Raw genomic sequence first — 23,947 nt, 5'->3', positions numbered from 1 at the left:
GATGAGGAGAGATTAAAACTGTAAAAGCACAAAGTGTGGAGCTGAAAAATAACTTAATTTAATGATTCACTAGAGGGTTTAATAGCAGACTTGATGTAGGAGAAAAAACCCAACAAGCTTGGTAATAGGTTATTTGAAAGTATATAGTCAAGACAGTAAAAAGAAAAACAGAAAACAATACAGTGTCTATGGGACTAATGGGGTACTATCAAGTAGGCCAATATACTCATAACAGGCATTCTAGAATGCAAAGAGAGAGAAAAGAGTAGAAAATTTATTTGAAGAAATGATGGCTGAGAATTTTCCAAATTTGAGGGAAAAAATAGCCTAAAATTTAATGAAACTCTACCAACTCTAACTAGTAGCAACACAAAGAGACCCACAACAAGACATATTATAATCAGAGATTCAAAAGTTACAAAGAGAATTTAGAAGCCAAAACAAAAACAAAAACAAAAAACAACAAAAAACCCCAGTGACTTGGTACATACAAGGCCCACTCCTATAGGATGACCAGCAGATGTCTCACCAAAAATTCTCACAGATCAGAAAGTTGAAGAATGATATATTCAAAGTGCTGAATAATGACAACTACCAATCAAGAAAATGTTATCTTCCAAAACTATCCTTTAAAAATTTGGAAATAAAGAATACTCAAAATCAACAAAAGCCAAATGAATTCATACCCACTAGATCTGTTCTAAAAGAAGTGCTAAAGACAGGCAATTCTTCATATTGAAAAATAAAATGATGGTAAATAGTAACACAAGATTATGTAAAAATATAAAGCTTTCTGGTAACAGTAATTATATATACAAGTAAAATATTATGTATTATAATGATGGTGCATAGAATACTTTTAATTTTGTTATAGATTTGAAAAGTCAAACACTTAAAAATAACCAGAAATCTGTGCTAATGGATTCACAACATAAAGCGAAATACAAGGGAGGGTTCCTAGAGAGGCAGGATTTTTGTATGCAATTAAGGTTAGCAGCTAGAGGTAGACTGTTATAACTTTAACATGTTTTACATAATATCTATGGTAACCACAAAGCAAATACCTACAATAGATACACAGAGAGAAGTGGGAAAGGAATTAAAACATGTCACTACAAAAATCAACAAAACACTAAGGAAGATAGCAAGAGAGGAAAACAGGACCAAAATAGATACAAGACCTAAAACAAAAAAGTGAACAAAATGCAATAGTGAGTCATTCCCTTTCAGTAATTACTTTCTATATAAATGAATAAATTCAAAATACATAATTTGGCTGAATAAATTCAAGAAAAAAGATCCAACTCCATGCTTTCTACTGAAGGCCAACTTTAGATCTAAGAATGTACATAAGCTGAACATGAAAGAATGGAAAAAAAAATGCCAAAAGTAAAATACTGTCATATTAGTTAAAATACATGTTACATCAAAACATGTCACAAGAGACAAGGAAGAGCATTATATAATTATAAAAGGGTTCATTGTGCAGGAAGCTATAATAAATATTAACTTATATGCACCTAACATCACACCTCCCAAATACATGCAGCAACTGGCAAACTTTTACAGAATTGAAGTAGCCAGCAGTACAATAGTAGTAGGGGACTTCCATACTCCACTTTCAGTAATGGAAAGAATAAGAGAGACAGAAGATCAATAAGGAAACAGAGGACTTGAACAATACTATAGAAGATTAGACCTAACAGTCATATACAGAACTGACCATTTGACAGCAGAATACATAATATCTGTAACCATACATGACACATTATCACAGATAGACAACCTGTTAAGCCGCAAAACAGTCTTACCAAATTTAAGTAGATGACAATCACACAAAGCATCACTTCTTACTACAAACAGAATAAAACTAGAAGAACAGAAAGAAAAATGGCATGTCCACAAATATGTGGAAATTAAATAAATTCTCAAACACACTTGTGTTCAAAAATTTGAAGACAATATTGTTAAGATGCCAATACTACCCAGAGTGATCTACAGATTCAATGTGCTCTCCATCAAAATATTAATGTAACTTTTTGTACAAGTATTGAAATAGTCTAAAATGTCTGTGGAATCTCAAAAGACCACAGATGGATAAACAATCTTTCACAGATGGATGAACAATCTTGGGAAAGAAAAACAAAGAGGCATCATACTTTCTGATTTCAAAACATACTACAAAGCTATTGTACTGAAAACAGTGTGCTACTGACATAAAGATAAATAAAAGATGAAACAGACTGGAAAGTCCAGAAATAAACACTCATGTATATAGTAAATTTATTTTCAACAAGGGTTTCAAGAATTCACAATGAGAAAAGGACAGTCTTCTCAAAAAACAGGGTTGGGAATACTGGAAATCCACAGGGGAAAAATAAAGTTGGACCTTACAAACATGAACTCAAAATGGACTGACTTATGTTTTGTAGCTACTATAACTTGCATGTTTTATTTTCTTTTTCAGATGGTTTTCTATCAGCACACAGAGATGCTATTGATATTTGTATGTTGATTTTGTATCCTGTAACTTTACAGAACTTGTTTATTAGTTCTGAGAGGTTTTTGGTGACACGTTTATGTTTTTTTAATATACAAGGTCATTTTGTCTGTAAACAAGGACAATTTCATTTTTCCATTCCAATCTGAATGCCTTTTATTTCTTTCTCTTGACTAATTACTCTGGCTAGGACTTCTAGTACTATGTTGAATAGGAGTGGTGAAAATGGATATCCTTATCATGTTTCAGATCTCAGAGAAAAAGCTTTCTTCTTTTCCCTCTTTGGTATATTAACACTAGTTTGTCATATTTACTGTGTTGAGATACATACCTTCTATACATAATCTGCTTAGAGTTTTCACTATAAACAAAGTTAAATTTTGTCAAATACTTTTTCTGTGTATACAAATAACTACAAACAAGATACCCAGCAATAAACGTAAATAAAAAGGTGAAAGATGTCTACACTGAAAATCATAAAACATGGATGAAAAAATGAAATACACGTGAATAAATGAAAATATATTGTGTTTATATAATGGAAGAATATTATTTAAATGGGCATGCTACCCAAAGTGACCTATAGATTTAATGCAATTTCTATTAGAATACCAATGACATTCTTCACAAAAAATAGAAAAAAACCCCCACAAATGGAAGTAAAGCACTCCTCAGCAAATGTAAAAGAACAGAAATTATAACAAACTGTCTCTCAGACCACAGTACAATCAAACTAGAACTCAGGACTAAGAAACTCAATCAAAACTGCTCAACTACATGGAAACTGAACAACCTGCTCCTGAATGACTACTGGGTACATAACGAAATGAAGGCAGAAATAAAGATGTTCTTGGAAACCAATGAGAACAAAGATACAACATACCAGAATCTCTGGGACACATTTAAAGCAGTGTGTAGAGGGAAATTTATAGCACTAAATGCTCACAAGAGAAAGTAGGAAAGATCTAAAATTGACACCCTAACATCACAACTAAAAGAACGAGAGAAGCAAGAGCAAACACATTCAAAAGCTAGCAGAAGGCAAGAAATAACTAAGATCAGAGCAGGACTGAAGGAGATGGGGACACAAAAAACCCTCCAAAAAATGAATGAATCCAGGAGCTGGATTTTTGAAAAGATCAACAAAATTGATAGACTGCTAGCAAAACTAATAAAGAAGAAAAGAGAGAAGAATCAAATAGATGCAATAAAAAAATGATAAAGGGGATATCACCACCGATCCCACAGAAATACAAACTACCATCAGAGAATACTATAAACACCTCTATGCAAATAAACTAGAAAACCTAGAAGAAATGAATAATTTCCTGGACACTTACACTCTCCCAAGACTAAACCAGGAAGAAGTTGAATCCCTGAATAGACCAATAGCAGGCTCTGAAATTGAGGCAATAATTAAGAGCCTAACAAACAAAAAAAGTCCAGGACCAGACAGATTCACCCGAATTCTACCAGAGGTACAAGGAGGAGTTGGTACCATTCCTTCTGAAACTATTCCAATCAATAGAAAAAGAGGGAATCCTCCCTAACTCATTTTACGAGGCCAACATCACCCTGATACCAAAGCCTGGCAGAGACACAACAAAAAGAGAATTTTAGACCAATATCCCTGATGAACATCGATGCAAAAATCCTCAATAAAATACTGGCAAACCGAATCCAGCAGCACATCAAAAAGTTTATCCACCATGATCAAGTGGGCTTCATCCCTGGGATGCAAGGCTGGTTCAACATACGCAAATCAATAAACGAAATCCAGCATATAAACAGAACCAAAGACAAAAACCACATGATAATCTCAATAGATGCAGAAAAGGCCTTTGACAAAATTCAACAGCCCTTCATGCTAAAAACTCTCAATATATTCGGTATTGATGGAACGTATCTCAAAATAATAAGAGCTATTTATGACAAACCCACAGCCAATATCATACTGAATGGGCAAAAACTGGAAGCATTCCCTTTGAAAACTGGCACAAGACAGGGATGCCCTCTCTCACCACTCCTATTCAACATAGTGTTGGAAGTTCTGGCTAGGGCAATCAGGCAAGAGAAAGAAATCAAGGGTATTCAGTTAGGAAAAGAAGAAGTCAAATTGTCCCTCTTTGCAGATGACATGATTGTATATTTAGAAAACCCCATCATCTCAGCCCAAAATCTCCTTAAGCTGATAAGAAACTTCAGCAAAGTCTCAGGATACAAAATCAATGTGCAAAAATCACAAGCATTCTTATACATCAATAACAGACAAACAGAGAGCCAAATCATGAATGAACTTCCATTCACAATAGCTTCAAAGAGAATAAAATACCTAGGAATCCAACTTCAAGGAGAACTACAAACCACTGCTCAGTGAAATAAAAGAGGACACAAACAAAGGAAGAACATACCATGCTAATGCATAGGAAGAATCAATGTTGTGAAAATGGTCATACTGCCCAAGGTAATTCATAGATTCAATGCCATCCCCGTTAAGCTACCAATGACTTTCTTCACAGAATTGGAGAAAACTGCTTTAAAGTTCATATGGAACCAAAAAAGAGCCCGCATTGCCAAGACAATCCTAAGCCAAAAGAACAATGCTGGAAGCATCACGCTACCTGACTTCAAACTATACTACAAGGCTACAGTAACCAAAACAGCACGGTACTGCTACCAAAAAAGAGATATAGACCAATGGAACAGAACAGAGCCCTCAGAAATAATACCACACATCTACAGCCATCTGATCTTTGACAAACCTGACAAAAACAAGAAATGGGGAAAGGATTCCCTATTTAATAAATGGTGTTGGGAAAATTGGCTAGCCATAAGTAGAAAGCTGAAAGTGGATCCTTTCCTTACTCCTTATACGAAAATTAATTCAAGATGGATTAGAGACTTAAATGTTAGAGCTAAAACCATAAAAACCCTAGAAGAAAACCTAGGTAATACCATTCAGGATATAGGCATGGGCAAGGACTTCATGTCTAAAACACCAAAAGTAACGGCAACAAAAGCCAAAATTGACAAATGGGATCTCATTAAAGTAAAGAGCTTCTGCACAGCAAAAGAAACTACCATCAGAGTGAACAGGCAACCTACAGAATGGGAGAAAATTTTTGCAATCTACTCATTTGACAAAGGGCTAATATCCAGAACCTTAAAGGAACTCAATCAAATTTACAAGAAAAAAACAACCCCATCAAAAAGTGGGCAAAGGATATGAACAGACACTTCTCAAAAGAAGACATTCATACAGCCAACAGACACTTGAAAAAATGCTCATCATCACTGGCCATCAGAGAAATGCAAATCAAAACCGCAATGAGATACCATCTCACACCAGTTAGAATGGCAATCATTAAAAAACTCAGGAAACAACAGGTGCTGGAGAGGATGTGGAGAAATAGGAACACTTTTACACTGTCAGTGGGACTGTAAACTAGTTCAACCATTGTGGAAACAGTGTGGCGATTCCTCAAGGATCTAGAACTAGAAATACCATTTGACCCAGCCATCCCATTACTGAGGATATACCCAAAGTATTATAAGTCATGCTGCTATAAAGACACATGCACACATATGTTTATTGCGGCACTATTCACAATAGCAAAGACTTGGAATCAACCCAAATGTCCATCAGTGACAGACTGGATTAAGAAAATGGGGCACATATACACCATGGAATACTATGCAGCCATAAAAAAGGATGAGTTTGTGTCCTTTGTAGGGACATGGATGCAGCTGGAAACCATCATTCTCAGCAAACTATCACAAGAATAGAAAACCAAATACCGCATGTTCTCACTCATAGGTGGGAACTGAACAATGAGATCACTTGGACACAGGAAGGGGAACATCACACACCGGGGCCTATTGTAGGGGGGGTGGGGGCAGGGATAGCATTAGGAGATATACCTAATGTAAATGACGAGTTAATGGGTGCAGCACACCAACATGGCACATGTATACATATGTAACAAACCTGCACGTTGTGCACATGTACCCTAGAACTTAAAGTATATATATAAAAAAAAAAAACCCACAAAAACTAAATGTACATGGAATCACAAAATACCCAGAATTGCCAAAGCAATCCTGAGCAAAAGGAACAAGGCTGAAGGCATCACACCACCTGACTTCAAAATTTACTACAAAGCTATACTATCCCAAACAACATTGTACTGGCATTAAAACAAACACATAGACCAATATGCCGAATGAGTCCATAAATAAATTCATGCACCTAAAGCTGACTGATTTTCAACAAAGATGCCGAGAACACACTTTGGGGAAAAGACAATCTCTTTAATAAATAGTGCAGGAAAAATTGAATATCCATAAGCAGAAGAGTAAGACTAGATCCCTAACCCTTATCATATACAAAAACAAACTCAAAATGGATTATAGACTTAAATGTAATACCCTAAACTATGAAACTATTAGATGAAAACCAGGCAAATACTTTACAACATTGGACTTGGAAAGACGTCAAAGCAAAGACAACCTAAGCAAAAATAGGCAAACGAGATTACATCAACCTAAAACACTTTTGCATATCAGATGAAATAACAGAGTGAAGAGACAACATAGACAATGGGAGAAAATACTCGCAAACCATATATATGACAAGAGGTTAATATCAAGTACATAAGAAATTTGAAATCTCAAAATAAGACAAACATATAATCCAGTTTAAAAACGTGCCAAAGACCTTAATAGACATTAGTGAAAAGAAGACATACGAATGGCCAACAGGTACATAGAAAGATGCTTATCATAATTAATCATCAAGGGAATGCAAATCCAAATCACAATGAGATACCACCACACTCTAATTAAAATGACTATAATCAAAAAGACAAAAAATACAACTAAAACAAGTATTGGTGAGGATGCGAAGAAAGGGGAACACGTGTATACTGTCGATGGGATAAGTAGTATGGCCACTACAGAAGAGTATGGAAGTTCCTGAAAAATTAAAAACACAGCTGTCATATGATTTAACAATTTCACTATTGGGTATATATCCAAAAGAAAGGAAATCAATGTGCCAGAAACATAGCTGCATTCCCATGTTTACGGCGGCACTCTTTATAACAGCCAAGATATGAAATCAATCCAAATGTACAGGAAGAGAAAAATGGATAAAGAAAATGTGGTGTAAATGCACAATGAAATACTACTCAACCATTAAAAAAGAATAAAATCCTGTCCTTTGCAATAACATGGATGAACTGTGAGATATCATGTTAAGGGAACAGGCCATATACAGAAAGATAAACCCTTTGTGATCTTACTCAAATGAGTAACCTAAAAAAAAAAAAGAAAAAAGAAAAGAAAAAAAGGGTTGGGTGTGGTGGCTCATGCTTCTAATCCCAGCACTTTGGGAGGCTGTAGCGGGTGGATCACTTTAGGTCAAGAGTTCAAGACCAGCATGGCCAACATGGTGAAACCCTGTCTCTACTAAAAATACAAAAAGTTAGCTGAGCATGGCGGTGCATGCCTGTAGTCCCAGCTACTCGGAGGCTGAGGCAGGAGAATAGCTTGAACCCAGGAGGCAGAGATTGCCGTAAGCTGAGATCATGCCACTGCACTCCAGCCTGGGTGACAGAGCTAGACTCTGTCCAAAAAAAAAGGAAAAAAAGTTGATAATAAGCAGAGAGTGTAACAGTGGTTACCAGAGACTGAAGGGGCAGAAATAGAAAGAGGTTGGTTAACAGGTATAAAATTACAATTACATAGGAGAAATAAGTTCTGGTGTTCTCTTACACAGCAGGATAACAATGGTTAATAGGAGGGTATTGAATATTACAAAATAGCTAGAAGAGACCCATCACAGTGTTACATCCTTGTAATCTCTGCATTTCGGGAGGCTGACGCAGGAGGATCACTTGAGGTCAGGAGTTGAAGGCCAGCCTGGACAATGTACTGAGACCCTATATGTAAAATTTTAAAAAAATTAGCTGGACATGGTGGCACATGCCTGTGGTCCTAGCTACTTGGGGAGCTGAGGCCAGAGGATCACTTAAGCCCAAGAGTTTGAAGTTACAGTGAACTACAATTGTGCCACTGCACTTCAGTCTGGGTGACAGAGTGAGATCCTGTCTTTACAAACAATAAAAATTAAAACAGCTAGAAGAGAGACTTTTGAATGTTCTCACTACAAAGAATTACCAAATACATGAGGTAATGCACTAAATATCCTGATATGATCATTATATAACACACACACATATATAAAATTGTACCCCATAAATATGTACAATTTTGTATCAATTGAAAAAGCAAACTAAAAGTTAAACGTAAAACCTACAAATGTAAAACTCCTAGAAGAATACATAAGGGGAAAGCTTGGTCATGAAAACTGATCTTGGCATTGACTTTTTGGATATAATATCAAAGGATGAGGCAACAGAAAGCAAGAACATACACATGGGACTATATCCGTGTATCCAAAATATTCCAAACATATTCAAAACAGAACATGGAGGAGATGTTTGCACATCCATGTACCCTGCAGCATTACTCCCAAAAGACAATACCTGGAAGCAATCAAAATGTCCCTTATTGGATGAGCTGATTAAACAAATGTGGCACATATACACAACAGAACATTACTGAGCCTTAAAAATCAGAGACATTTTGACAAATATTATAATAAGGACAAACACTGAGGACATTATGTTAGGTGAAATAAGATAGTTAAAAAGAAAGAGACACTGTTTGATTATACTTACATAAAGTATCTACAGTAGCCAAACTCATAGAAACATTAAGCAGAATGGTGCTCTTCAGGAGCTGCAGAGAAGTGTGGAAAGGGCAATTTGTGGTTTAATGGGTATTCACTTTGACTTTTGTAAGATAAAAATGATCTACAAACCTCTTGTAAAACAATATGACTATACTTAACACTAATAAACCGTACCCTTAAAAATGAGATGACAATTATTATGTTTTCACCATAAAAATTTGACTACTTAAAAGAGACAGTCATAAAATGTTTCAAAAATCAGCTTCAAAGAACAAAAGTGTTCCTCTTACATAATTATATAGATCCAAACAACGGATTGTGAATTTAAGATTATTTCCGGCCGGGCACGGTGGCTCACGCCTGTAATCTCAGTACTTTGGGAGGCCATGGTGGGAGGATCACGAGGTCAGGAGATTGAGACTATCCTGGCTAACACGGTGAAACCCCGTCTCTACTAAAAATACAAAAAATTACCCCGGCGTGGTGGCGGGTGCCTGTAGTCCCAGCTACTTGGGAGACCGAGGCAGGAGAATGGAGTGAATCCGGGTGGCGGAGCTTGCAGTGAGCTGAGATTGCGCCACTGCACTCCGGTCTGGGCGACAGAGCTAGACTCCGTCTCAAAAAAAAAAAAAAAAAAAAAAAGATTATTTCCTTAACTACTCATCTAGACAGAATAAAGCAATCATTAACAGCTAAGAAAAACAATATATACAAGATAAGTCATGAACAAAGTAGAGGCAATATTTATACAGGTGAAAAACACATAGATTTTAAAATAAGCAACAGACATATAGCTAATTCATACATAAATTAAACATCATATTGTCTTAAAGTCTTACAGAGTTGAAAATTATCATCCAACTCATAATATCAAGGTTGAAAAACAAAAATACAATTAACTGATCTAAGGAAACATATCTGAAAAAAAAATCATATTGAATAACAAGAATAAGAGAAATTTTAGTGTATAAAATGAATACAGCATAGTCTATTAATAATAATCCTTTAGATATTTGCAATTATGAACTGTGTGCACCCATGAAAAACAGGTATTTTGAATCATTGCCATTCAATGAATGGTAGTAAAATGTCACAGAAAATGCATTATAATCACTAATAATTAGCTCTAATGAGAAAAGTTTAATGAGTAAATATTTAAAAGACACTAGGAAAACTTCTTTATCATGTTATCAATATATTGGTGCTATTCTTACACAAAATATAATGGCTATAATAAAGTCTTTAGAAGCTAAGAAAAGCTTTATATTTCCAAATCAAGGAACAACATAAATGTTGCAAAATACAGTGAGAATTGCTAAAATATAAAGTCAGTATTTGGAATTAAATTATATATCAGTTAAATATAAAATGGATATAAATCTTAATAATTCTTTTTTGCTTGCAGTAAACTTAAACTTACAATAAAACATATTAATAAATATGTGGTGCTCACTAGTAAACTAATTTACATCTTATACAATGTGTACATTCGAGTATTTTGTTTCAGAATTTTTGAATCCAAAAATCACAAATTTGATACATTTTCAAGAGTGAAACATATAGGATTAGAAAAATAAGCAAGATGACAGACTAGGAGGCCCCCATGCATATTTCTCACAACATAATGTGGCAGCCATGCCAAACACAACTGCCTTTATGGGAGCTTTGTGATCCAGGTCAGAATTTCTGATGCCCAGCTGGAGCCCAAGATCAAGGAGGAAAATTTGAGGACAAGTCCTTAACTGAAGGGTAGGCTTGTTGATTATGGTTCTGGACACACAACAAAAAAATTGCCACATCCCACTGTAGATTTAGCTATAGCTCATTTGGCCTTGGTCCTGCCACTCAAAAAATCTTCCAAGAATCCAGGAGGATTCATTCCTACCTGAGATTCAGGTGACAGGCCTGAAGATCCCGGTCCTGTCTGTGGCCCCTGAATAAGGCAAAATCCATCTCCATCACCTCTCAGTCATGGTCTGGAAAAAGTTCTGTCCACACAGGGACCCTCAGGAAAAAACATCCATCTGTGCCTCTGGATGTAGAACTGCCAACACTGACTGGAATGGGAATCCTGAAGTGGCACTGAAACTTTGCTCCAGTTTCATGCAGCCACAGGTCAGGAAATTTGCTCAACCTGGGACCTGCCTGAAAGCACACATCTGTGCCCCTGGAGCTAGACTTGCTGACATTAGTCTCACTGTGAATCTTAAAGCAGCCCTGTAAGTTTGGCTCTACTTTCTGTCAGCCAGGGTCTGGGAGCAGTTCTGCTCAATGAGAAACCTAGAAGGAGACAAGCCGTGGGCCCAGGGCCCATATCCTGTAGCAGCCCTGTGAATCAGTTCCAGACCCATTCAGCTGTGATCAGGGGTCAGTCATGTCTATCAGTGACTTGTTCAATGACTGGACGAAAGCACTCCCAGAGACTCAGCAGGAGCCACACCTGTCCACATCTATTCTATCAGCACCCTGACTCTGCAGAAACAATCGCAATTCCTTATCTAAGAACCAGCCACAATGCTCAAGATCCTGAAGAAAGTTGTCTTGCTAGAGAACAGACAGGATCCATGACCATCTATGTCCTGCTAATAGGTCTGTCAACCTATAATCCACTGCAGACCCAGTAGCAGTCATGTGACATGGCTCCAACACACTCAACTGCAATCTTAGTCAAAATCTCATCAGCTCAGGGTCCGAAAGAAGAAAGCATTTATTTCCCAAAACTAGTCTATAATGACTGGAAGAGGTGTTTGCTCCTTCACATTCAGGGAAATAAACATAAGGCTACACAGATTATGAAGAATCAGGCAAACCACCACCACCACCACCAAAGGAAACTAAAAAGCCGTAGTAATCATCTCCAAAGAAATGGAGATCTGAAAGTTGGGTAACGAAGAATTCAAAATAATCATCTTAAAGAATTTCAGTGAGATGCAAAAGAACACAGATAGATAACTAAAAAGTTTTATAATACAATATTTGAACAAAATGAGACTTTTAATAGAGAAATAGAAACCATTAAAAAGAACCAAACAGAAATCTTGGCACTAAAGTGAACAATGGAAGAACTGAAAAAATGTAACAGTTTTAACAAGAGACTCAATCATGAAAAAAAAAAAATCAGCAAACTCAAAGACAGGTCATTTGAAAGTAATCAATTAGAAAAAAATGAAAGTGAGAAGGAGCATATAGGCTGTATACCATAAAGTGAACAAATATACACATTTTAGGATTTTCAGAAGAAAGACAGAGGAAAAAAAGATTATTTAAACATATAATGTCTTAAAATTCCCCAAATCTGGAAAAGGATATGAACAACCAGTTTCATAAAGCTCAAAATAACTGCGGGAAGAAGAACCTAATGAAGATTCCCTTGGGACATATTATAATTAAATTCAAAGACAAAGGCAAAATTCAAAGACAAAGCAAGAATCATGAAAGCAGCATAAGAGATTATTCACATACAAGGGAAACTTTATGATGTTATCAGTAGATTTTTCAGCAGAAACCTTACAGGCCAAATAGGAGTTATACCATATATTCAAAGTGCTGAAAGAAGGAAAATTAAAAAAAAAAAACAACTAAGAAGGCTATATACAACAAAGCATCTTTTAGAAATAAGAGAGATGAAGACATTTCAAGACCCCTCCCCCCAAAAAAATGTTAAGGGAATTCATCACCACTAGACCTGTCTAGAAATGCTAAAGGACTAAAGGGAATTACTCAAGTTGAAATGATGAAATGCTAACTAAATATGAAAGCATTAAAACTACTAATATCACTGGAAATGGTAAATAATGAAATTCAGAATATTCAAATATTGTAACGGTGGGTACATTTATCACTTCTAATTCTAGTATAAGAACTATAAAACAAAAGTATTTTTAAGAAGTATAGCTTTGATAATTTAATGAATACACAATATAAGAAGTTTTAAAATGTATGAAGGAGAGGAAAACTGTAGAGTTTTCTATGTATAAAAGTTGAATTATTATCATCTTAAATTAGACTGTTATATGATGTTTATGTAAGTCTTATAACCACTGGAGAAAAACACTGTAGTAGATACATACAATAAAAAGAGAAAGTAATCAAAGTATATAAAAACAACAAAAACAAGACAAAAAAATTAACAAAACCAAAGGGAAGACAGCATAAGAAGATAAAAGAAACAAATGAAGTATAAAATAGGAAACAAAATTATAATAGTTACCTATCAATAATTACATATAAAGAGACTAAATTATCCAATAAACAGACACTGATATAGACTGAATGTCACTTGCAAAATTTAGGTTAAAATGTAATAGCCACTGTGACAGAATTAAGAAGTGGGACTTTTAAGAAGTGATTAGGCCATGAGAGCGCTGCCTGTAATGAATGTATTAATGTCCTTATCACAGCAGTGGGTTAGTCATCACAAGTGTGCATTTGTTATATGCTCTCTCCCCGTCATGCCTTTAGCTATGTTATTATGCAGCATAAAGGTCTTCACCAGATGCCAGTGTCATGCTCTCTGCCTTCCCTGCCTTCAGAATCATAAGCTAAATTAACTTGTATTCCTTAGAAATCACCCATTTCCTTTTAAAATACCCTGTGATATTCTGATATAGCAGTCACAAAACAAATTTAAAACAGAGAGTGGCTGAATGGATTTTAAAAAATCCAGTGACAAGATGCTTACAAGAGACTCACGTTTGATTTAAGGACAAACATAGGCTAAAAGTGAAAGCACTGGAAAGGATATTCCATACAAATGATAAACAAAAGAGTGCAGGCAGGGGTAGTTATACTCACATTAGATAAAACAGACTGACAAAATCTGTCACAAGAGACAAAGGAGTTAACTATATAATAATAGAGAGGTTAATTTGTCCAGAGGATAGAACAATTAAATAGATATATGCACCCAACACTGGAATACCTAAATATATAAAGCAAACATTAAGAGAACTGGAAAGAGAAATATACAGAAATACAATAAAAGAAAACGTTAGTATCCTACTTAAAATGGATAGATCACTCAAGCACAAAATTAAGAAAACAGTGCACTATAACACTATAGACTAAATATACATATATATCCCACCCAACAATATGAGAATACGCATTCTTCTAAGAATACATGAAATATTCTCCAGGATAGATCACATGTTAAACCAAAAGTAAAAAATAGTAAGTCTTTTCAAATTTATAAAGATTAAAATTATATCAAGTTTTTTTTCTGATTGCACTGATATAAAACTGAAAATCAATAGCAGAAAGAAAACTGGAAACTCACAAATATGTAAATATTAAACAACACACTCCTGAAAAATCAATGGGTTAAAGAAGAAATCACAAGAAAAATCTAAACATATCCTGAGACAAATGAAATTAGAAACACAAGAAACCAAAACTTTTGGGATGCAACCAAAACAGTTCTAATACAGAAGTTTATAATAATAAAGTCCTACATTAAGAAGAAAAAGATGTTGAATAAGCAAATCTAACTCAATTCCTCAAGAAACTTGAACAAGAACAAAATAATCCCAATGTTAGCATACTTATGGAAATGATAAGAATTAGAACAAAAAGAGACCAAATAGGAAGACAATAGAAAAGATCAAAGAAACTGAGTTGAATTTTTTAAAGAAAACAAAATTGAGAAACTTTTGACCAGATTAAGCAAAGGAATGAAAAGAGAGAGGAGTCGAAAAATTATAAATGGGCTGCGTGCACTTCCTCGTGCTTGTAGTCCCAGAGCTTTGGGAGGCCATAGCAGGTAAATCACCTGAGCTCAGGAGTTGGAGACCAGCCTGGGCAACATGGTGAAACTCCTCTCTTCAAAAAGTACAAAAATTAGCTGAGCATGGTGGTACACACCTGTAGTCCCAGCTACTTGCGAGGTGGGAGAATTACCTGAGCCTGGGAGGTTGAGGCTGCAGTGAGTCATGATCATGCCACTGCACTTTGGCCTGGGCATTGGAGTGAGACCTTGTTTCAGATAAATGAATGAATGAATGAATGAATGAATGAATGGAAGAAAGAAAGAAAGGAACAGGAGTCATTACAACTGACACCACACAAATACAAAGAATAATAAGAGACTACTATGAACAATCGTATGACAACAAATTGGATAACTTAGAAATAGGCTCTTAGAAATGAATGACTCACCAAGATTAAATCATGAAGAAATAGAAATACCAAGCAGATGAATAATAAGAAAGGAGATTGAAGTGTAATAAAAAAATCCAATGAGAAAAATCCCATGACTAAATGACTTCATATATGAATTGTATCACACATTTAAAGATGAATTAATGTCCATCCTTCTCAAATTCTTCCAAAAAATTGAAGGGAAAAAACACTGCCCCTTAGTTTGCATGTAATGAAAAGTGGGTATATAAGTACATGACTGCAGAACTGCTCCTCTCAGCACACTGCCTACAGGGAAGCCTCACTCCACAGGAGCAGTCATAGAGCTGCAACACTGCCAGCTCAATAAAGCTGTTTTCTTCTACCACTACCTTGCATTTGAATTCTTCCTAAGTGAAGCTATGAACCTTCCCAGGATAAGCCCCAATCTGGGGGCTCACCTGCCCTGCAACAAGAGCAATTACGTAAGAAAAAGAAATACAAAGCACTCACATCAGCAACGAAGAATTATAATTCTCTCTGCTTGCAGATTAGGTGATTTTATATACAGAAAATCCTGAAGAGTATACAAAAAGAGTTAGAGCTAATAAACTCATTCAGTAAAGCTGAGGTCACAAAATTAACATACAAAAATTAGTAGCATTTCTATATACTAACAATAAACGATCTGAGAAAAAAAGTTAAGCAAACAATCCAATTTATAATAGCATCAAAAAGTGTAAAATTATTATGACTCCATTTAATAAAGGAGGTAAAAGATCTGCTTATTAAAATCCATAAGACGCTGATGAATGTAATTGAAAAAGACACAAATAAATGGAAAGATAGCCCTTGTTCATGGACTGGAAAAATTAATACTGATAAAATGTCCACACTACACAAAGTGATATACAGATACAAAGTAATCCCTATTAAAATTCCAATGTCAGTTTTCACAGAAATAAAAATAAATTCTAAAATTTATTTTATTTTATTTTATATATATTTTTTGAGACAGAGTCTCACTGTTGCTCAGGCTGGAGTGCAGTGGCATGATCTTGGCTCACTGCAACCTCGGCCTCCTGGGTTCAAGCAATTCTCTTGCCTCAGCCTTTCCAGTAGCTGGGATTACAGGTATGTGCCACCACACTTGGCTAATTCTTGTATTTTTAGTAGAGACGGGGTTTCGCCATGTTGGCCAGGCTGGTCTTGAACTCCTGGCCTCAAGTGATCCGCCTGCTTCAGATCTCCCAAAGTGCTGGGATTACAGGTGTGAGCCACTGCATCTGACCTCCAAATTTCTATAAAACCACAAATGACCACAAATAGCCAACACAATCTTAAGAAAGAATAAAGCTGAAGGCATCATACTACTTCATTCCAAACTATTACAAAGCTATACTAATAGTGAGTATTACACTGACCTACAAAGACACATAGACCAATGGGACAGAATGAGGAAAGCAAAAATAACCCCATGTGTATACAGTTAGCAATCACTGACAAGGGCACCAAGATACACAAAGGGTAAAGGATGTTCTCTTCAATAAATGATGCTGGAAAAGGTGGATATTTATGAGCAAAAGGATGAAATTGAACATTTATACCATATACAAAAATGAACTCAAAAAGAATTAACACTTAAATGTAAAACCAGAAATTGTATAACTTTTAGAAGAAACACAGGGAACAAACTCTTCGACATCAGCCTTGGTACTGAATTTTTAGATTTCACACCAAAAAAGCACAACCAACAAAATCAAAAAACAAAAACAAGTGGGCCTACATCAAACTAAAAAGCTTCTGCACAGCAAAGGAAACAAAGAACAACATGAAAAGGCAACCTAAGGACTGGCCTAAGGACTGAGAGAAAATATATCTGATAAGAGTTTCATATCCAAAAGATGTAAGCATCTCACACAACTCAATTGCCAGTAAAAGTAAATCTGACTTAAAAATATGCAAAGGACCTGACTAGAAATTTTTCCAAGGATGACATAAAAGTAGCAAACAGGTTTAAGAAAAGGTGCTCAACATAATTAATCATCAGGGAAATGCACATCAAACCTCAATGAGCCATCACCTCACATTTACAGAGATACCACAATGAGATATCAAATCATGAGATATCACCCCACGCTGTTAGAATGGCTACTATCAAAGAGACAAGAGATCACAAATGTTGGTGACAGTGTGGAGAAAAGGAAACGTTGTACACTGTTGGTGGAAATGTAAATTGATCCAGCCATTATGGAAAAAGCATGGAGGCTCCTCAAAAAATTAAAAATAGAAATACCATATGAATCTCAATCCCAATTCTAAGTATATACTAAAAGAAATACAATCTGGTGAGCGCAATGGCTCATGCCTGTAATCACAGCACTTTGAGAGGCTGAGGCAGGTGGATCACTTGAGGCCAGGAATTCAAGACTAGCCTGGCCAACATGGCAAAACCCCGTCTCTACTAAAAATACAAAAAAATTAGTCAGGCAGGGTGGCACAAGCATGTAATCGCAGCTACTTGGGAAGCTGAGGCAGGAGAATCGCTTGAACCTGGGAAGCAGAGGTTGTAGTGAGCCGAGATGGCACCACTGCACTACAGCCTGGGCGACAAAGTAAGACTCCATCTCAAAAATCAATCAATCAATCAATTAATCAATATCAGTATGTTAAAGAGATATCTGCACCCCTATGTTCATAGCTGATTATTCACATTATATAGTGGAATATTATTCAGCATAATGAAGAAGGTAATCCTGCCATTTCTGACAACATGGATGAATAAACCAGGTGGACATTATGGTAACTGAATAAGATAGAAAAATACAAATACTGTATAATATTGGTTATTTGTGGAATCTAAAATAGTTGAGCTCATAGAAATAAAGTGTAGAACAATGGGTCTCAACAGCTGAGAAGTGGTAAAAATGGGGAGATACTGGTCAAAGAGTACATACTTCCACTGAAAAGATAAATTCTGGGGATCTAATGTACAGCATTGTGAATATAGTTTACAACACTCTTGTATACTTGAGATTTGCTAACACAGTAGATCTTAAATGCTCTCTCCACAAATCCTGGCAACTATGTGAGATGATTAATGTGCTAATTAATTTCATTGTAGTAATCATTATACAATGTATACATATGTAAAATCAAATTATCAGGATGTATGCCTTAAATATATACAATTTACAAGTGTGGGAAAAAAATCTATATGAAAGAAGGAAGGAAAAGAAAAAGAAAAGGAAAAGAAAGAAAATGAACATAAAGACCACATTAAACTTCACAATTATCCAGACAAAATTATAAAATCTTATTAACATATAAGGTAAAAGTTGAGAGTTTCGCCATATAATAGGCAATGTTCTAAACTCCCCATAGACATTCATTTAGTTAAGAATTCTACATAGTAAGTAATATATTAAATGATTTTAAATCTGTGGAATTTGTGCATAGAGCTTATATTTCTAATCTTAGTTTAGGCTAGGAAAGATGAAAAGTTGAAGTGAAATACGGAATCAGATTTTTTTTTTTTTTACATTTAGGAAGATAACTTTGTGCTCTGATGAAATTACTGAGTCTCAATTTTTGTAGGATCATCTTGGAAACCACCATAGGATTAGAAATTAATATACCAGAAAATATGTGACATCTGTCCACAGAATTCCTGGGACTTCTGAAAAAAATTCCACTGTCCATCACTCCCCTCATACATTTCTGACATGAGGCAAAACCAGAACTTTAAAAGTGGTTCCACATAGAGGCAGAAACATGCCCAGACTTTCCCAGAGCCCCCAAATCAATGCAAGGGCAGTCAGATCACACAGGCCCTCAAAGGCCAAGGGGAGCACTTTGGCTGTCACTGTGAATTTGATGGTGGATCACAGAAGGGGAAGGAAAATCATCAGATAATTTAAGAACATGAGACAGAAGATGTCCCTCTGTGACAGCAAGAGAAAGAAATAAACCCAGGTGTCTCAAAAATCATTTCCATTGGAGAACTTCCCAATCCACACTCCAAGGTCTGGTTCTTTCTTGACTGCTGGACCTCTCACTCATGTCATCTACTTCATCTGCTCCCACCTACCTGGCTGGATGGCTACTGTCTCCTCACTCTTCACATTCCAGGGCTCTTTCCTTTGCTCCAAAAAGGTGATCAGGTCCGGCTTAAGAGACAGCGAGACCTGTTTTATTAGAAAAAGTCACATGACTCTTGCTGGGAGTTCTTTAATTGCCAGCTCAGTAGGATACTCAGTAAAGAGGGAACATTATAGAGGATCCTAGAAAATTACTTCCTCAAACACTGTTTCCTGTCAGCTTCCTTACAATATTTAGGAAGCATTTTAAACACAGGAATCCTGAGCTTCACTTCCAAGTATGACTGAGTCAAAAATAAGGAAAAGGAATTGGATTTTAAAGTGTAGGCAATGATCGTTTATGTCACTCCATTTCTAGAATCACCACTAAACTACAGTGAAGCTTCTACATCACCTCAAGAAAGAAGGCAAATGTCAAGATCAAACATCAGGAAGTTTTTTCTGCAATGAACCCACAATTTTTCTTTTCCTGGAAGCAGGAATCTGAATTCATTCATATAAAGCATAACTGCAGATGACATGATTGTATATTTAGAAAACCCCATTGTCTCAGCCCAAAATCTCCTTAAGCTGATAAGCAACTTCAGCAAAGTCTCAGGATACAAAATTAATGTGCAAAAATCACAAGCATTCTTATACACCAGTAACAGACAAACAGAGAGCCAAATCATGAATGAACTTCCATTCACAATTGCTTTAAAGAGAATAAAATATCTAGGAATCCAACTTACAAGGGATGTAAAGGACCTCTTCAAGGAGAACTACAAACCACTGCTCAGTGAAATAAAAGAGGACACAAACAAATGGAAGAACATTCCATGCTCATGGATAGGAAGAATCAATATCGTGAAAATGGCCATACTGCCCAAGGTTATTTATAGATTCAATGCCATCCCCATCAAGCTACCAACGAGTTTCTTTACAGAATTGGAAAAAACTGCTTTAAAGTTCATATGGAACCAAAAAACAGCCCGCATCTCCAAGACAATCCTAAGTCAAAAGAACAAAGCTGGAGGCATCACGCTACCTGACTTCAAACTATACTACAAGGCTACAGTAACCAAAATAGCATGGTACTGCTACCAAAACAGAGATATAGACCAATGGAACAGAACAGAGTCCTCAGAAATAATACCACACATCTACAGCCATCTGATCTTTGACAAACCTGAGAGAAACAAGAAATGGGGAAAGGATTCCCTATTTAATAAATGGTGCTGGGAAAATTGGCTAGCCATAAGTAGAAAGCTGAAACTGGATCCTTTCCTTACTCCTTATACGAAAATTAATTCAAGATGGATTAGAGACTTAAATGTTAGACCTAATACCATAAAAACCCTAGAGGAAAACCTAGGTAGTACTATTCAGGACATAGGCATGGGCAAAGACTTCATGTCTAAAACACCAAAAGCAATGGCAGCAAAAGCCAAAATTGACAAATGGGATCTCATTAAACTAAAGAGCTTCTGAACTGCAAAAGAAACTACCATCAGAGTGAACAGGCAACCTACAGAATGGGAGAAAATTTTTGCAATCTACTCATCTGACAAAGGGCTAATATCCAGAACCTACAAAGAACTCAAACAAATTTACAAGAAAAAAACAAACAACCCCATGAAAAAGTGGGCAAAGGATATGAACAGACATTTCTCAAAAGAAGACATTCATACAGCCAACAGACACATGAAAAAATGCTCATCATCACTGGCCATCAGAGAAATGCAAATCAAAACCACAATGAGATACCATCTCACACCAGTTAGAATGGCGATCATTAAAAAGTCAGGAAACAACAGGTGCTGGAGAGGATGTGGAGAAATAGGAACACTTTTACACTGTTGGTGGGATTGTAAACTAGTTTAACCATTATGGAAAACAGTATGGCGATTCCTCAAGGATCTAAAACTAGATGTACCATATGACCCAGCCATTCCTTACTCCTTATACGAAAATTAATTCAAGATGGATTAGAGACTTAAATGTTGGACCTAATACCATAAAAACCCTAGAGGAAAACCTAGGTAGTACCATTCAGGACATAGGCATGGGCAAAGACTTCATGTCTAAAACACCAAAAGCAACGGCAGCAAAAGCCAAAATTGACAAATGGGATCTCATTAAACTAAAGAGCTTCTGCACAGCAAAAGAAACTACCATCAGAGTGAACAGGCAACCTACAGAATGGGAGAAAATTTTTGCAATCTACTCATCTGACAAAGGGCTAATATCCAGAACCTATAAGGGCTTCCATTTTCAAATTCCGCTATGGACACATAAGCTAGAGTTTTGGTTTCAACACACACATGTGCGTGCACGCATGTACCTACACACACACTAACACACACACACACCCTGGCTGGCTGAGGGCAAGAATCCTCGCTTGCAAAGCACCTCCTGCCAGTTGCTTCTGAAGCACACACAGGCCTTGGGGAGCCCACAAAGCCTCCTGCTTTTTGTGCTCTAGTGTCTCGGGTGGGCAGGGCTTTTGGCACTGCGGGGCCTCTGCAGCCTCGCCCAGCTCTCCTGGGGCAGCCTTCATGCAGGGGTGGCCTGAGAACTTTCTAGGGCTGCCAAATTCAATGCCCCCATTGAGTTTCATGGGATTTTAATGGTCATTGTTTTGGGGGAGGGGAGAGGTTGTGATGAACTGTGGGCCCCCTTGAGGTACAGACCTTTTCCACAAATAGTCTTAATAAATAGTCAGGTCCCTGGAACCTGAGTGCTTCGCCCAGGGAACTTGAGTCTATGGAAGCTTTTATTTGGCAACCAAGCCAGGCTCACCACACCAGCCGATGGTGCTGCTTGGAGCCGACTTCCCCACTCAAGGACTGTAAAACTTTTTAGTTTCTTTAGGAGACTAAGTGCTCATCTTTTCAGAATTTAATCGGGCTGATTCCAAGCCCTAGCTTCGTACTGCCTGGCTTTCTTTTCAGAATTTCAACTGTTTTTTCACCCCAGGCCATGAAGTTAGAGATGCAGGTATGATGCCCTGATGAGCAGACCTGTGCTCCAGTCCCACCTCCACATGCTCGTCTGTGACACACAGGCCCCAGCTGGGGCAGTGAAGTGTTGCCTGGCCCTGCTCACAGGGGCCCTCCCTGGGCAGGCAGCCCAACTTCCGGGCCAACCTTCCACCATGTGGAGCACCAAGCCCGCCTGCGGCCCCGCCATGCTGTGCAGCTCTGAGAGGTGGTCCAGCGTGCTGCCACCCGGGTGCAGTGAGAAGTGAGGCGGGGACATGGGTATTCATGGTCCATGAACACCCGGTGGATCTCCAGCACCATCTCCTGCGGGGATACCTGCCAGGGAGAAGGCCCAGACCACCCTGGTGAGAGGCCATATGGTAGGGAGCAGGGACATACCCCTTTCCCCAGCCCCAAACACCTGGGTCCTGAGAATAAATGTCTCGAATACTCAGTTTCCCACTTTTTGGCTTTTACATTCCAGGCTCTGTCCATATACAGCCTGCCCATTGGCACCTGTGTGCCCAAGTGCAGGACAGAGCCTGGCCCCACTGACTCTTCCTGCAGCCTAAGAGCAACCCCCGAGCAGAGGAGAGGGAGTTGGAAGAAAGCGGGGAGGGAGAAAGACAGGCTTGCTCTTGCCCTTGCCTAGTGCCAAGGGCCGAGCACGCTAGGGGAAATGGCCTTTTCCTTCCTGAAGGGGTGCTCCAGGGCCCAAGCCTGGGAGCAGAGAGGACATGAGAGGGCCTTGTCCGGCTCCCCACCAAGTTACCAGCCTGCAAGTCCTCTGGTTGGCTCTGTCCTTGGAGAACACCCAATACCACCCCCCAGGCCCTGGTGACAGATGGTAAGGTCATGGCCCAGAGAGAGGTGACTTGCCTGAGGGCACAGAGCAAGAGGCTAGGGTGTCCTGGGACCTGACACTACCCACCCGCTCCCACTCCTCTCCCTGAACAGGGCTAGTAGGCCCAGTTGGTAGCTGTCCTCTAGCAATAAGGCAGTAACTGAACCTGGACTCCATTCCCAGGTCCACCATGTTAGCACGGGGTCAGGAGGAGCTAAGGCAAAGCTGGGCTTTCCAGCCTCATCCTCCCCAGCAGGCTCAGGCCTGATCACCAGCTCCACTCCTCCATCATACCTGCAGGGAGAAGAGCTAGATCTCGGGGCCGGGATCTTCACAGAAAAGCCGGAATCCTGAGTGGTGACTTCTATTTAGTGGTGTCATCTCCTGGCTTGGACTTATCCAGCCTATGTTCCCAGGGTGGCTCAGCCTCCTCCTTCCTCTTTCACGCTCCTTTTTCAGGCTCTTCAGGCCATTCCCATTCAAGAACATGAGTGATGGTGGCTCTGGGGGTGACAAGTAAGGCACTGAGTCAGATGGGCCTTGCTGGTGAGGGAGGACTGTCCGCCTCACACCACCTGGATGGGCACAAGTCATATGGAACTGTGTCCACGTGCCCTCCTGAGCCTCGGCTCCACAGTCCCAGTTCACCCTTGGCGCACCTGCAGG

At 37.8% G+C, this 23,947-nt stretch overlaps 1 pseudogene; it reads right to left on the bottom strand.

The window, feature by feature from the left end:
- LOC126944129 (zinc finger protein 726-like) overlaps positions 1–23,473 on the bottom strand; it is a 37,642-nt pseudogene extending 14,169 nt beyond the window's left edge.
- Between the last annotated feature and the right edge of the window lie 474 nt (positions 23,474–23,947).

The sequence above is a fragment of the Macaca thibetana genome, chromosome 20 (genome assembly GCF_024542745.1).
Source record: "Macaca thibetana thibetana isolate TM-01 chromosome 20, ASM2454274v1, whole genome shotgun sequence".
Classification (NCBI taxonomy): Eukaryota; Metazoa; Chordata; class Mammalia; order Primates; family Cercopithecidae; genus Macaca; species Macaca thibetana.
This window is presented reverse-complemented; position numbering and strand designations above follow the sequence as displayed.